The sequence below is a fragment of the Loxodonta africana genome, chromosome 10 (genome assembly GCF_030014295.1).
Source record: "Loxodonta africana isolate mLoxAfr1 chromosome 10, mLoxAfr1.hap2, whole genome shotgun sequence".
Classification (NCBI taxonomy): Eukaryota; Metazoa; Chordata; class Mammalia; order Proboscidea; family Elephantidae; genus Loxodonta; species Loxodonta africana.
In genome coordinates this window covers 115,969,468-115,982,561 of record NC_087351.1, presented here as the reverse complement: position 1 = coordinate 115,982,561, position 13,094 = coordinate 115,969,468, and positions in this window count along the sequence as shown.

The window sequence follows — 13,094 nt, the reverse complement described above, 5'->3', positions numbered from 1 at the left end:
TAAAACTCCTGACAGTGGTGTGAGAAACGTGGAATGCCCGGTACCGCATCCCTCTCTAGGACCCTTTGTAAAGGACCTTCCTCTTTATCCCCCAAAGAATTCCATTCAGTGCCACATGTCAAAACACAATTGTAATTGTGGAGCACAATATTTCATAACTCTGAAAATGTTTTAAAAACCCGTTGTATTTCCGAAGCTTCCAAAGTCATCTCCTGGGTTAGCATTTTTTCTGCACTAAGATTGCCTTTTTTTTTTTTCTTTCTGATTTCCATATTCCCCAATAATTATTAAGCATGCTTATCTCCTGGGCAGGCATCTCAGATGCAGACGCTGGGGATAGCAGAGGCAGTAATTCTCATGAATTACTACATTTTAAAATCTTGTGTAAAAACATGTTACCAAGCTTCCTCAAGCTAGCAGATGGCCTCAAGAAAGGCTGGTTTTAATTTTTCAAGTACGTAAGTATAATAATCTGTGCCTAATGTATGCACATAACAATAAAGTGTGCTTGTTGGGCAATTATATCCACGGTTCCACGTGTGTACCTGCAAGGATGGGTTCATCACGTAGACACACGGACGTAACATGCATAGGGTCCAAATAAACGATCAAAACGGCCAAGCCAAAAAAAAAAAAAGAATAATCATTAAAAGCAACACTAGCAAAAAAGCAGAGGAATGGAACAATGCCTCCATCACCAGAACACAAAAGTTTGTGAAAGCCATTTAATAGAATGAAATATCAAAACATCTGAACTTTCTCAAAGTTTTCGACATTAAGCAATTAGGATAAAATGCAATTAAGCAGCACATTGCGGAGGATGGTCACTTTCTGCGTGTCATGTGGCTTTAAAAACAAGTCGGATAAATGATGATGCCATTAAAACTGAACTAATTAAAGAAAGCTTCTTTTAAGAACTCATTAACTGCAACCTCATTTGCATAATGATGCATATTAATTAAGTTTTAATGAATCTGAATTTGCACCAAGCCTATTCATGTTGGCTTTGAAACAAATTGAACAAATTAGTTAAAAGCTTTTTGGAATCTACTTTTCACACCAAACAGGATATGAATGCCATCATCGCTACAAAAAAAAGAAATATTTTTTTCTTTAATTTAATTCAAAGGTATGCAGTACCATCTATTAATTATTTTTAAATGCAATCGTTTTCACCTTTTCTTGGGAAAATCAACAATATTGCTTATTCTTGAGCAGGGGCTGTTACAAATGCAGGTTGGAAAAAAAAAACCATCACGGCCAACTTACGGGCAATAAGTTGGAGATATTTGACTTTAGGGTGCGTTTAGTGTATTTAATAGTGGGATTAAAAATTGAGGAGGTAATTTCTGGGCATTCTGAACATACACAGCTCAGCAAGCAAAATGAAATGTCTAAAGGTGGCATGTCTCATTTTTCGGGATACAGGCGCAACGTTAGGTTATTGGTGGTACATTCATTTCTAAATCTGATTTCACTCCATCATAAATCTCCTAAGTAGCAAGGAAAAAAAAATTAAACGTTTACAGAACATGTGTTCTTTTCCTCTGGATTTGTGCAAATCCTAATTTTTTTATACACAAGAACCAGAATTCAATTTTAACAAGTTTGCGTTGGGCTCATAATAAAAACAAGAATTACAGCGGCAGCTCCATTGATCTGCTCAGCCTGCATTGTGTCTTCATCAAGAAAGAGGAGATTTATGTAATTACCGCTCCATCTTTTGTTGTTTGAAAGCACTTTTTTTTTTGAAAGTCAGCATATACAAAGGCTGGAAACGCTTTTATTGTTGAGATTCAAAGATCATGTCTCCCCCCACCCCCCTGGTTAAAACGTTTGGTGCTTTGGAGAGGTCGACCGTTAAGACGATGTTGTATACTGGAAACGCACATTTAAAAAATGTATTTACAGGTATTCTTCTGCAGTAGTTTTTAACCCGTTTATCCCTTCGCCTTCTCTTCTTCGTCCTCGGCAGTTCCCAGAGCAGCGTCGTGGGCAGCGCCAGGGCTCCCGGGCCAGCCAGCTCCCTGCAGCACGGTGCTGTGACTGCTCTCAGATGTCGCCGGCCAAAGCGGCGGCTCTCCGCCTTAAAAAACCTCCTAATTACTTTGCTATCCTTGGAATTTATTTTTGCTTGGGTCACTGATCACTTTTGACTCTTTGAGAGAAAAATGAAATTAAAATCAGGGCTGAGCTGCCTTGCCTTATCCTTGCACCCAGCCGATCTTCCTCCTACTTCCACCACCTGCAAGGCCCAGAAGCATCCTTTAGGTGAATGCGTTTCCATTCCGCCAGCCAAGGCCACTGACCACAGCCTTCTGAGCCAGGTGTTTATCGAGGCCATCCCAAACTCTGTCTTTCCTAGGAGAAAGGGGATTTGCCGTGTATCAAAAGAGGAGGCAGAAGCCAGAAGCTAACATGCCAAACAATTAAAAAAAAAAAAAAATCAATTCTCAATTCGTGTCTTTCTGGGATAGCCTTAGAATTAACCCCTTCCGTATCCCCCGTTTTTATTAGAACGATTGTGCGTATCTTTCCCTTCGGTTTAGTTAAAGCCACCAGGTCGGGCTGTAATACGCCCTGTGATTGGAGTCCTAACGTAAGGGAACAGTCGCTAAATGCAGGCTGGTGAGAGTCAGTCCCTCCCTGGGAACCGGCGGCTGTGTGGTCCGTGATGCTGTGAAGGAAATATTATTTCTCTCTTTCCCTACCATCTCCGTTATGCTTTTTGAGCACGTTGTAATCGAAACAGGAGTGGAACTGTGAAATGTTTTCAATACCGTCTGATGTTCCCAGAGAAAACGTGCTGTTTCCAGACCGTCCCTGGGGAAGGGGAATCTCTTTTCCTGAGTTCGAGGATCCTGGGTGTACCACCTCGAGAACCTGTCATTAAAATACTAAGGAAGCTAGTTGGAATCTTGTGTGATGGTCTATATTTAGGTAGGCAGATATCATTATAGAGGACAGAGCTGGACTTGGTGGCTATGTTGCCCCCTAGCTGGAGAATTGGGGAAAGGGGCCCACAGGGAGGGCACACACTTGAACATATACTCCTAGACCTTAAAATGACTTCCATTTTTTATTTCTAAAGCCTCAAAACAAAACAAAATAACGCCGAGAAAGGTTTCCAGTTGCTGCAACTTTTCTCTCCGCCTCCCCCCCACCCATGGCTCCTAATCAAAGCCACTTCCTCTCAGATGTCTTTAGCAAGGTAGCATTTAAAAAAAAAAAAAGTGCAAATTTTGCGTGGAGAATTGGCTTCTTTGGGGGGGGGGGGATTTTGACAGAAAGCGCCTTCCTTGGGGGAGGTCAGGAGTCACTGGTATTAAACTAGACAAGCTGGTAGAGGAGCGTTAATGGACACGGCAAGCAGATGTTGGATAATTAGGGGAGCTGTGAATGACAAGACTGGTGAGGTAGGTACACGGGCGGGCTGGCACAAAGCAGCTGCTGCTACCGCTTCCCCTGTCACGGACGTACACAAGTCAGACCAGCCCCGGGAGGCTGCCGGCGCCGTGACAATTAGAAAAAACTGTATTTGATTAAAATAAGTAATATGCGGCACAGAGCAAGCTTTTTGCTGGCAGAGCGAGACAGCGTGGCCTGGGCTTGACTTGGCAGAGCGAGTTAGAGGCCAGCCACACCCGGGACGCAAGGAGGTCATGGCGGCATAGGAGTTCAAGTCTGTATTTATAATTGTTATTTTTAGCTGACATTGAGAGCTGGCCTTTTTCAAGAAAGAATGGCTCCTTTCTTTCTTTCCATTCCAAGCAATGTGTAAGGCCTGTCTCTTCCATCTTCTAAGTAGTTCTTAAATTCTTCCCTTTCCTTCTATCCTCATTGCTGCTGTCTTGACCCTTGTCATTTCTTCTAGAATATTCCAAAGCCTCCTCCTGGTTTTCCTGCCTCTGGGGGTCCTTTCCCAATTGCACCTTCCCTAAGGAGGGGAAGAGCCTGTCCTCCAGTCATCTCCAGAACCCTGCCTTCCTTCTGCCTCATCATAACCAGAAAACCAAACCCGATGCCCTCAAGTTGACTCCGACTCATAGCGACCCTTTGGGACAGAGTAGAACGGCCCCATAGGGTTTTCAAGGCTGTAAATCCTTACAGAAGCAGACAGCCACATCTTTCTCCCTCGGAGTGGCTGGTGAGTTCGTCGGCTTTTTGGTTAGCAGCTGAGCGCTTAACCACTGTACCACAATGTTTTCTTCTGCCGCATCATAACAACAACAACAAAACCCAAACCAACTGACGCTGAGCAGATTTCGACTCATGGCAACTATAATGGTTTGAATGGTGACCCCCCAAAATATGAGTCAACTTGGTTAGGTCACGATTCCCAGTATCGTGAGGTTGTCCTCCATTTTGTGATTGTAATTTTATGTTAAGGAGGATTAGAGTGGGACTGTAACAGCCTTACTAGGGTCACATTCCTGAGCCAATGCAAAGGGGGTTTCCCTGGGGTGTGGTCTGCCCCACTTTTTATCTTAAAAAAAAAATTTTTTTTTTTTTTTTTTATCTTACAAGAGATAAAAGAAAAGGGAAGCGAGCAGAGAGTGGAGAACCTCATACCATCAGGAAAGCAGTGCTGGGAGCAGAGTGCCTCTTTTGGACACGGGGTTCCTGGGAGGAGAAGCTCCTAGTCGGGGGGAGGAATGACCAGAAGGACCTTCCTCTAGAGCCAACAGAGACAGAAAGCCTTTCACTGGAGCTGGAGCCCTGAATTTGGACTTCTAGCCTACTAGACTGTGAGAAAATAAACTTCTGTTTGTTAAAGCCATCCACTTGCGATATTTCTGGCACAGCAGCACTAGATAACCAAGACGGTGACCCTACAGGACAGAGTAGAACTGGCCCATAGGGTTTCCAAACAGTGGCCGGCGGATTCGAACTGCCGACATTTTTTGTGAGTCAATGACAGCGCAGACCACGACCTAAAGAACCAATGCAGAAACCTTTGCAAACACTGAGCAAGCTCCAGTGCTGGGCACCGTGATAATGAGGGGTTTGCGCCCCTTGCCACTGAAACCAAATTGCAAAATCAATTCTTTTTTTGCTTAGATAAGCATGTTTTGGGGGCAAAGAATAAGCAAAGGCAGTGTGCATCTATTTTGTGGAGGCATCACAACGAGGACTGTGTGGTGACCCACGCTGACCCAGCCACATCTGAACCGCAGCCTGGTGTGGTGGCAAAAACCCCGGGACCAACTTGGAGGGCTACTCCTGGGCACCCTCACTTTCTGTGAGCCTCAACTTCTTTCCCTGTGAAATGGGGTGCCGTTAGACTGTCAAAGCTGTGGAGAGGCTGGGGTGAGATCACAGAACCTTGTACTGAGGTGATATGATGTCCTTACCTTCCGTCAGGTAAGCTCATGGACTTTGCAAGCCTTGAAGCATGATGCAAAGACTTATCAAATTCCTCTGTGTGCTGGAAATTCCAAAAGGGTTTGCTGACCTCATATTCATCACGTGGAGGAAAGTGAGGTGGAGGAACCAGCTTTGACTGAGTGCCACCTGTGCCTTCGGTCCTCATGAGTACTCTCTAATTTCCCCCACTTTGGAGCATGTCTCATGATGTCCATTTCACAGATGAGAAAAATGAGGCTCGGAGAGGTTAAGTGAGTTGCTCATGGCCATCCAGTTGGTAGTAGGGCTAGGACTTGAGTCCGAGGCTGTGTTACTCCAAAGGTCTCTTTCTCCATGATTGCAAGCGTCTCAGTCCTTTGGGTATGAGGCTGGGAATGTCACTGCCTCTCATCAGAGATGGAAATAAAATATTCCAGGCTAACGTCTCAAACCCACAAAGTGCAGCCGAGACGCTTGACCTCTGTTCCATGCTCTCTTCTCCTTTCCTTGGCTTCTCTCGGCCCCCACCTGTGCCCCCTGCCTTTTCTCTCTAGCTCCCTTTGAGTCCCTCACTCCCTCTTTATCCATCTCTCCATTTCTCTCCCTTGATTTCTAATTCCCAAGCCTACGAGCTATTACAGAAGGCATAATGACAGTTACACTTGTCTATAGCAATATTGCTGTCTAGCTTATTGCTTTGTGAAGTACTTTGGAGCCTTGAAAATGAAAGGTGTTATGTAAAATGAAAATCGATTCTAATTCTAAATAAACATTATTGCTTCAAGTTTCTCTTAGATATCCTTGCCTCCTGCTCAAGGAAGACAATGGATGAGAATTTCCTCGGGACATTTAGGAGACGTGTTTGGGCATTCTGGGTGTCTTGGGGCTCCTCGTGACAAAAGAGGGGTCTGAATCAGATCTCAATAGATCCGCACGATTATATTGAATTGCAGCTGGAAAAAATGTGTCTTTGTTCCTTATTTAGGAAGGGGAATGATTTCTGCAGGTAGAAAAGGTTGCTGCCACTTTTAGCTTGTGTTCAGGTGATTAGTGTTAAGTGCAATTTACTTCTCTGATGTACGTCTCTATCGGCAGCCACCTCCCAGAAACGGGGAGAGAAACTTTCCTCGGTAGAAAACCCGTCACTGCTTTATGGAGCAGTTTCCTCCTCCCAGGCTGGCAGAATAATTTACAAGGACATCAACACAGCAAAAATGGAAGTTTGAATCATTTCTGTGGTGAAGGCTCGTCATCCCAAATCAGAAATGTCCTAAAAGTTAAAATGCCACAAGAGTGTGTGCCCCCAAAAAGAAATCATTTTCTTTTCACTGAGAAACCTGGAGGACACAATACACTCCATGGAATTCAGGTTTCCTTGGCAAATGCAGTCTAGCCCTCCCTTGGATGGCTCATCTTCCTGTTTTTAAAGGTAACTAGATATTATAGATATTATATATTTTTCCTCCAAATTATCTTCCACGTGCTTGTTTCCTTACCACACACACGGTGTGGGGAACGTGGGGAACGAGCAGAGCAGTTTCATCCCTGGGAAAAAGCGCTGGGAAGTTGCAGCTCCGGGAAGCACCAAGGAGATACCTTCATCTTCAGGCTATTTACATCCGCGAGAAGACTCGGGGTGCCTGTGGGACTCGGGGCCTCAATTCCCTTTATTTCAATTTGATGTCCCATTAAGGAATCGGAGGTGTCTGCCGGTAGGTTAGGTGCTGCGAATGCTCAGAATGTGAAAAGCTGAATAAAGGTGTCAGTGTTCCCACTTGGCTGATTTACTAACCCTTTATCAAACAGGCCTTCCTCACACACAGATCCAGAATATCACCTTTCTCCCCCTTTACACATCTCTCGTGGTCCTATCAGGTATGTTTGAGGCTGTTGGCTGTGTGACAAGCTCTCTGGAGACAGAAAGGCCGTCTGCGGAGGCGTGGAGGGGACCAGCGTGATGTGGACGCAGCCCTGGCTTTCCACCTTCCTCACAGCCACCCAGGACACAAGGCTGCTAGCACGTGAGGAGGGCAGGGGCCACAGACAGGGCCCCCACAGTAGGCTGAAGTCTGCCTGAGCTTCACTCTTCTTATCTTCAAAATGGGAGAGGTAACCCTCCCTGGAAGGACGTGTGGGGATGGAGAACATACGTAGAAGGAGCTTGTCGAATGCAGGGTTGAGGTGGTTGTTGGGCGCTGTGGAGTTGATTCTGACTCAGAGAGACCCTATAGGACAGGGTAGAACTGCCCCCATGGGGTTTCCTAGGCTGCAATCTTTACGGGAGCAGATCATCAGGTCCTTTCTCTGGAGGAGCAGCTGGTAGGTTTGAACCGTAGACCTTTCGGTTAGCAACTGAGAGCTTAACCACTGTGCTACCAGGGTCCTTTCAATGCAGGGTAGACACTACCATTGACAACACGCGATGCGGCCAGAGTTTGAGTCTGACAACATCTCCTATAACTTTCCAACATGCCTATGCACACACAGACAACTACTAATTGTCACTCCAGCATCAGGACATCCGCCCATGCTGCACCGCTGAACCGGGATTCCTTGCGGCAGAAGTCAGCAACACCTCCACTTCCTTCTTAGTAACAGAACCCTAATTTTAGCTGGTTACGGTTACATTTCCCAATCTCTCTTACAGCAGATAGGATCAATGACATGGCAGCAGACATGTGGAAAGGCACTGTCTCAGCTCAGAGGGAGTGAGCACTCCCCGTTTCCCTGCTTTGCTGACCTGGAAATCTGCTATGATGCCTGGAGCCCCAGCAGCCATTCTGTACCATGAGGTGACTTTATGCCGAAGATGTCAGCTCAGATAGAAAGAAGCCTGCATTCCTGATGGCTTAGTGGTTTCCTTACATCTGTACTTTTACATGGAAGAATGTACCTTTATGTGTTTAAGTCTCTGCATCAGGAATTTGTTTCTAGTAGCTGAACATGACTCTCGTTAGTATTTACTACATATCCAAATTCTACACATTCTTCAAGGCTCATTTCAAGGCCTTCTTTCTCCATGAAGTCCTCCCAGCCTACCCCAGACCCTCCTGTGTCCAGGATCACTGAATTCTCACTGTGCAGGTATACAGTGGTCACATTATCATTTTTTTTATTGCTCTAGGCTTCTTATTTGGTTTTAGGCTTCTTATTCTTGGGCTTCCAACGCTTCTCGAGGACAGACGCCCTGTCTGAAAATTCCCTGTGTCACCCACCGCACCCAGTGATGTTGACGGTTAAGTGATTTCTCTATGGTAAGAGAACTAACATTTATTGAGCTCCTGTTGTATATCTACATCTCATCTTATGCCCCTCCCCAATCTTCCTGTGAGGTAACTATTACCCCCTTTTTCCGTATAAGGAAGCAGAGGCTCAGAGTTACACAGCTGACACTGCAAAGCGGAACTCCAATGCAGGTTCGTCTAAGCCCAAGCACCATGCCATTGTCAGTAAAGGTTATGTGACCCCTTTTCTTTTCCTAAATGACACAGGTTTCTTTTATGGTTACAATGGTTATGTACTCAGTGCAGAAATTTTGGAAAAATCTATAATGGTAAAAAGAAAGAAAATTAAAATTGTCTGTGATATACCAAAAGGAGCCCTGGTGACACAGTAGTTAAAGCACTCTGGTGCTAGCTCAAAGGTCGGTGGTTCGAACCCACCAGCTGCTACACGGGAGAAAGATGTGGCAGTCTGCTTCCGTAAAGGTTTATGGCCTTGGAAACTCTATGGAGCTGTCCTACATGGTCGCTATGAGCTGGAATTGGCTCTGGGGCAGTGAGTCTAGTGGGTTTATAAAATACCAACATCTAAAGTTAATTGTTTTTAACATACTGCCTTTTTCCTCAGTATATATAATCTACACTATATAGTAAATATTCTTTCAAAAGCAATTATTCTTGCAGTAGTATTTTATATGAAAGTAGCTAGCATTTATAATTTACAATCTGTCAGATACTGTTTTACATGCTTTGTGAACATTTATTACAAAATTCTCACAATAGCTCAGATAGATTCTATTATTCCCCCATCCCCACCCATTTTCAGATGAGGACACGTAGGCACAGAGAGGGTAAGTGATGTGCTCAGGGTCCCAGTGCACACAAATGACAGAGTCCAGTACCAAATGCAGGTCCTTGACTCCAGGATCCGCACCCCTGGGTGCCAGGCTGTATTAGCTCCCCCACACTGCATTTTGCTTCTGGTTTTTACCATAAATCTTAAGGTCTCCCTCATCATCAGGATGTGCCGTGATTTCCCAGCCATTCCCTGTCGCTGGACTTCTGGGTTAGTTCCATCTCGTTGCTATCAGTAACAATGCTGGGGAGACCATCTTGGAATGTATGTGTCTTTGCCTAAATGACAGGTTATTTCCCTGGGGAAGATTCCAAGGAATAAATTTATGAATCAAATAATAGGCAGTCTTTAATCATCACCCCAAACCTGGAATGCCCTGAATCATGGAGCCCCAGAACACTGGATCTGAAAGAAGTCTTCCGGGTCATCTAGCTCCCCCTGCTCATTGATGGGTGTTGAAAAAAGGCTCGGAGTGAGCAAGTGACCCATGAATTCTGGTAGACCTGGGTCTGCAACCCGAGTGCTTGGCTGCCTGTTGGATGTTCTTTCCAAGACCACAGCTTTGCTCCTAATCACTCAGCCTCACAGTCAGTCTTCAGGTCTCGCTCTCTGTAACAAGACTTCCCTTCGTAAAACAAACATTGCCTCAGCTTCTATTGTATTCCTGTGATTGTCCCAGACACAAATTCACACCCAAGTCCTGCTCTTCTCCCGTTCACTCAGGGCAGCCAGGAGAGACCCCAAAAGAGTAGACGCTGAGGCCAGTCCCTGACTCTCGCCATTGCAATGACCTGCACATTTGGCTGGGGAGGCGGGGTCCCAGCAATTCCCCTGGAGTCCGGGGGTTCTAGTGTTTTTCTGAAATTCCCACTCTTTGGTGCAGTTGGCATAGCTCCGTTAGAGGATCCTGCCACCATTCACTTCTCCTCTTCCTTTTCTTTATTGGGGTTATTTCCTTTTCTCGTGGGGAAGGTAGGGACAAATGGCTGTTTTCTGACGTAATCACACATTCTCAATCAACATCATAAGCCAGGACCCCTCCAACAACGCCTCCAAGCGTCTGCGCCTCCAGCCCCTGCGCCTCCCCGCCTCTGAGAAGACCTTGGTGAAGCCCGTCCCTCGGCCTCTCCCTCCCTCTCCCCTTTCTTCCCACCCCGGGGCTGGGCTGCCTTTTCTGTTACCTGCTGCTCCTCTGTCCTCCTCCGCCTCCCTCCCCTCGGGGCCCCAGATCCTAACATCAGGACTTCTTCCTGGTTACTGTTAAAGCAAACTTCAATTTAGTTTCTTTTTGTTGTGTTAAAACAGTGCAGTTCACCACAGTAACGGAAACGCTTGCTGCTTACTGAGTGCTCATTAAAGGACCAGAACTGCTAACTCCCAGAAACAGAGAGAGGAGTAAGACACAGCCTCCACCCTCAGGAATTCCAATTAAAGGGGAAGCCAGAAATTAAAGACATTTTACAAACAACAGCACAACTCCTAGGGGTCTATAGAGGATCCTAAGGAAGTCCAGAAAGGAGGCATCTCGTTCAGACAAAGGGAGTGGGGAGGTTTCTTTTTTCCACTTCTTCTTTTGCTCGTTCATTCATTCCTCAATCCATCCACTCACCCATCCAGCAATAAGGTATTGAACACCTGCAAAGTAGCAGGCGTTACCACCGACAACCTGAAGCGAAGCCTCCTTTCTGACTCCAGTTCCCGTGCTATTTTTATTTTATTGTTATTATTATCATTTTTGTGTAATGCCGTTACCCACTGCTGTTGAGCCGATTCTGACTCTTAGCGACACTACAAGACAGAGTGGAACTGGCCCATAGGGTTTCCAAAGCCGTAATATTCACAGGAGCTGGTCACCAGGTCCTTTCTCACACGAAGCAGCTTGTGGGTTAGAAATGCTGACTTTTCAGTTAGCAGCCGAGCGCTTTAACCACTGCACCACCAAGGTTCCTCATGATGCTTACAATCCTTTAAGACAAAGCTAGAAAGCAGGGTGGTGTTTCGTCTCTCATCCACCCAGGATGAGTATGGTCAGTTGCTCAGCATTTTGGGGGCACATGCAAGGCTCATTAATCAAATACTCCAGTTAATAGAGAGTTCTCATATATGCCACCTAAGAAATTACCAGTTTTCAAATAATTATAATACAACAAAATATGCTGGAACTATACAGATCATAATTTAATCTGCTCTAGGTGTGACAGAAGACTCCTGAAGTGCTGTATTTAAGAACCATCAACTTTGGAGTTGCGTACCTGCAGAAGGCAAGTCTCCCCAAAATTAACAGCTCCTGCCTCTCACGGAGCCGTGCTGGCTTTGAAAATAGAAAATCCAAACCCTTTAACAAACAAAAACAGGGAAGTCTTAACCAAATTTGCTAGGTAAAAGAGGTCAAAGTCAGGCCTCAGAATTGCGGGCAGGAACGCACTCAAGGTCTTCATACCACCTCTAAATGGCTGCAGCCTCTGTGTGCACTTAGCAGCCTGTTCAGAGGATGTGGGCCGCTGGGATCGGGGAGAGGAGTCCTTGAAGCTCCTTGGCCATCACGTTCAGAAGGCTATTTTGTTTGTTGTTTTGTTTTGGAGGATAATGTTTTTCACGGTTAATGGAGGTGGTCTTTGGATATAATTTTCTGTTGCTGTTTGATGGGTAGTTGCAGGAGGACTTAAGAGAAATTGTGCTGGTTGGTGGGCTCTGGTTGTCTGCACTTGACTTTGCAGCCTGGAAGACCTCCGGTGGTTCTGGGAGTCGGAGGGGCACGTGGGCCCACAGGTGCTCCACATCAGCAATTCTCAGGTTTTCAGTGGCTGATGTTTAGAAGTAGATCCCAGGTCTTTCTTCCTACTTTGTCTTAGTCATCTAGTGCTGCTATAATAGAAATACCACAAGCGGGTAGTTTTAACAAAGAGAAATTTATTTCTTCACAGTAAAGTAGGCTAAAAGCCTAATTTCAGGGCATCAGCTCCAGGGGAAGGCTCTGCAGGGACTCCAGGTCCAAAGGACATGCTCTGCTCCTGGTGCTGCTTTCTTGGTGGTATGAGGTCCCCAACTCTCTGCTTGCTTACTCTTCCTTTTTCTCTCTTGAGAGATAAAAGGTGGTGCAGGCCACACCCTTGAAGACTAAGGTGCGCCTGACCCAAGCCATGGTATTTTCAATCACATCGTATGCTTGTGAAAACTGGACAATGAATAAGGATGACTGAAAAAGAATTGACGCCTTCGAATTGTGTTGGTGAAGAATATCGCATATACCATGGACCGCCAAAAGAACGAACAAATCTTTGGACATGTTGTCAGAAGAGATCAGTCCCTGGAGAAGGACATCATGCTTGGCAAAGTACAGGGTCAATGGAAAAGAGGAAGACCCTCAATGAGGTGGATTGACACCGTGGCTGCAACAATGAGCTCAAGCATAACAACGATCGTAAGGATGGCGCAGGACTGGGCAGTGTTTCGTTCTGTTGTGCGTAGGGTCGCTATGAGTCAGCACCTAACACAACAACAACAACAGGCCATACCCTGGGGAAACTCCCTTTACTTTAGATCAGGAATGTGACCTGGGTAAGGGTGTTACAATCCCACCCTAATCCTCTTTAACATAAACTTATAATCACAAAACGGAGGACAACCACAATACTGGAAATCATGGGCCAGCCAAATTGATACACACATTT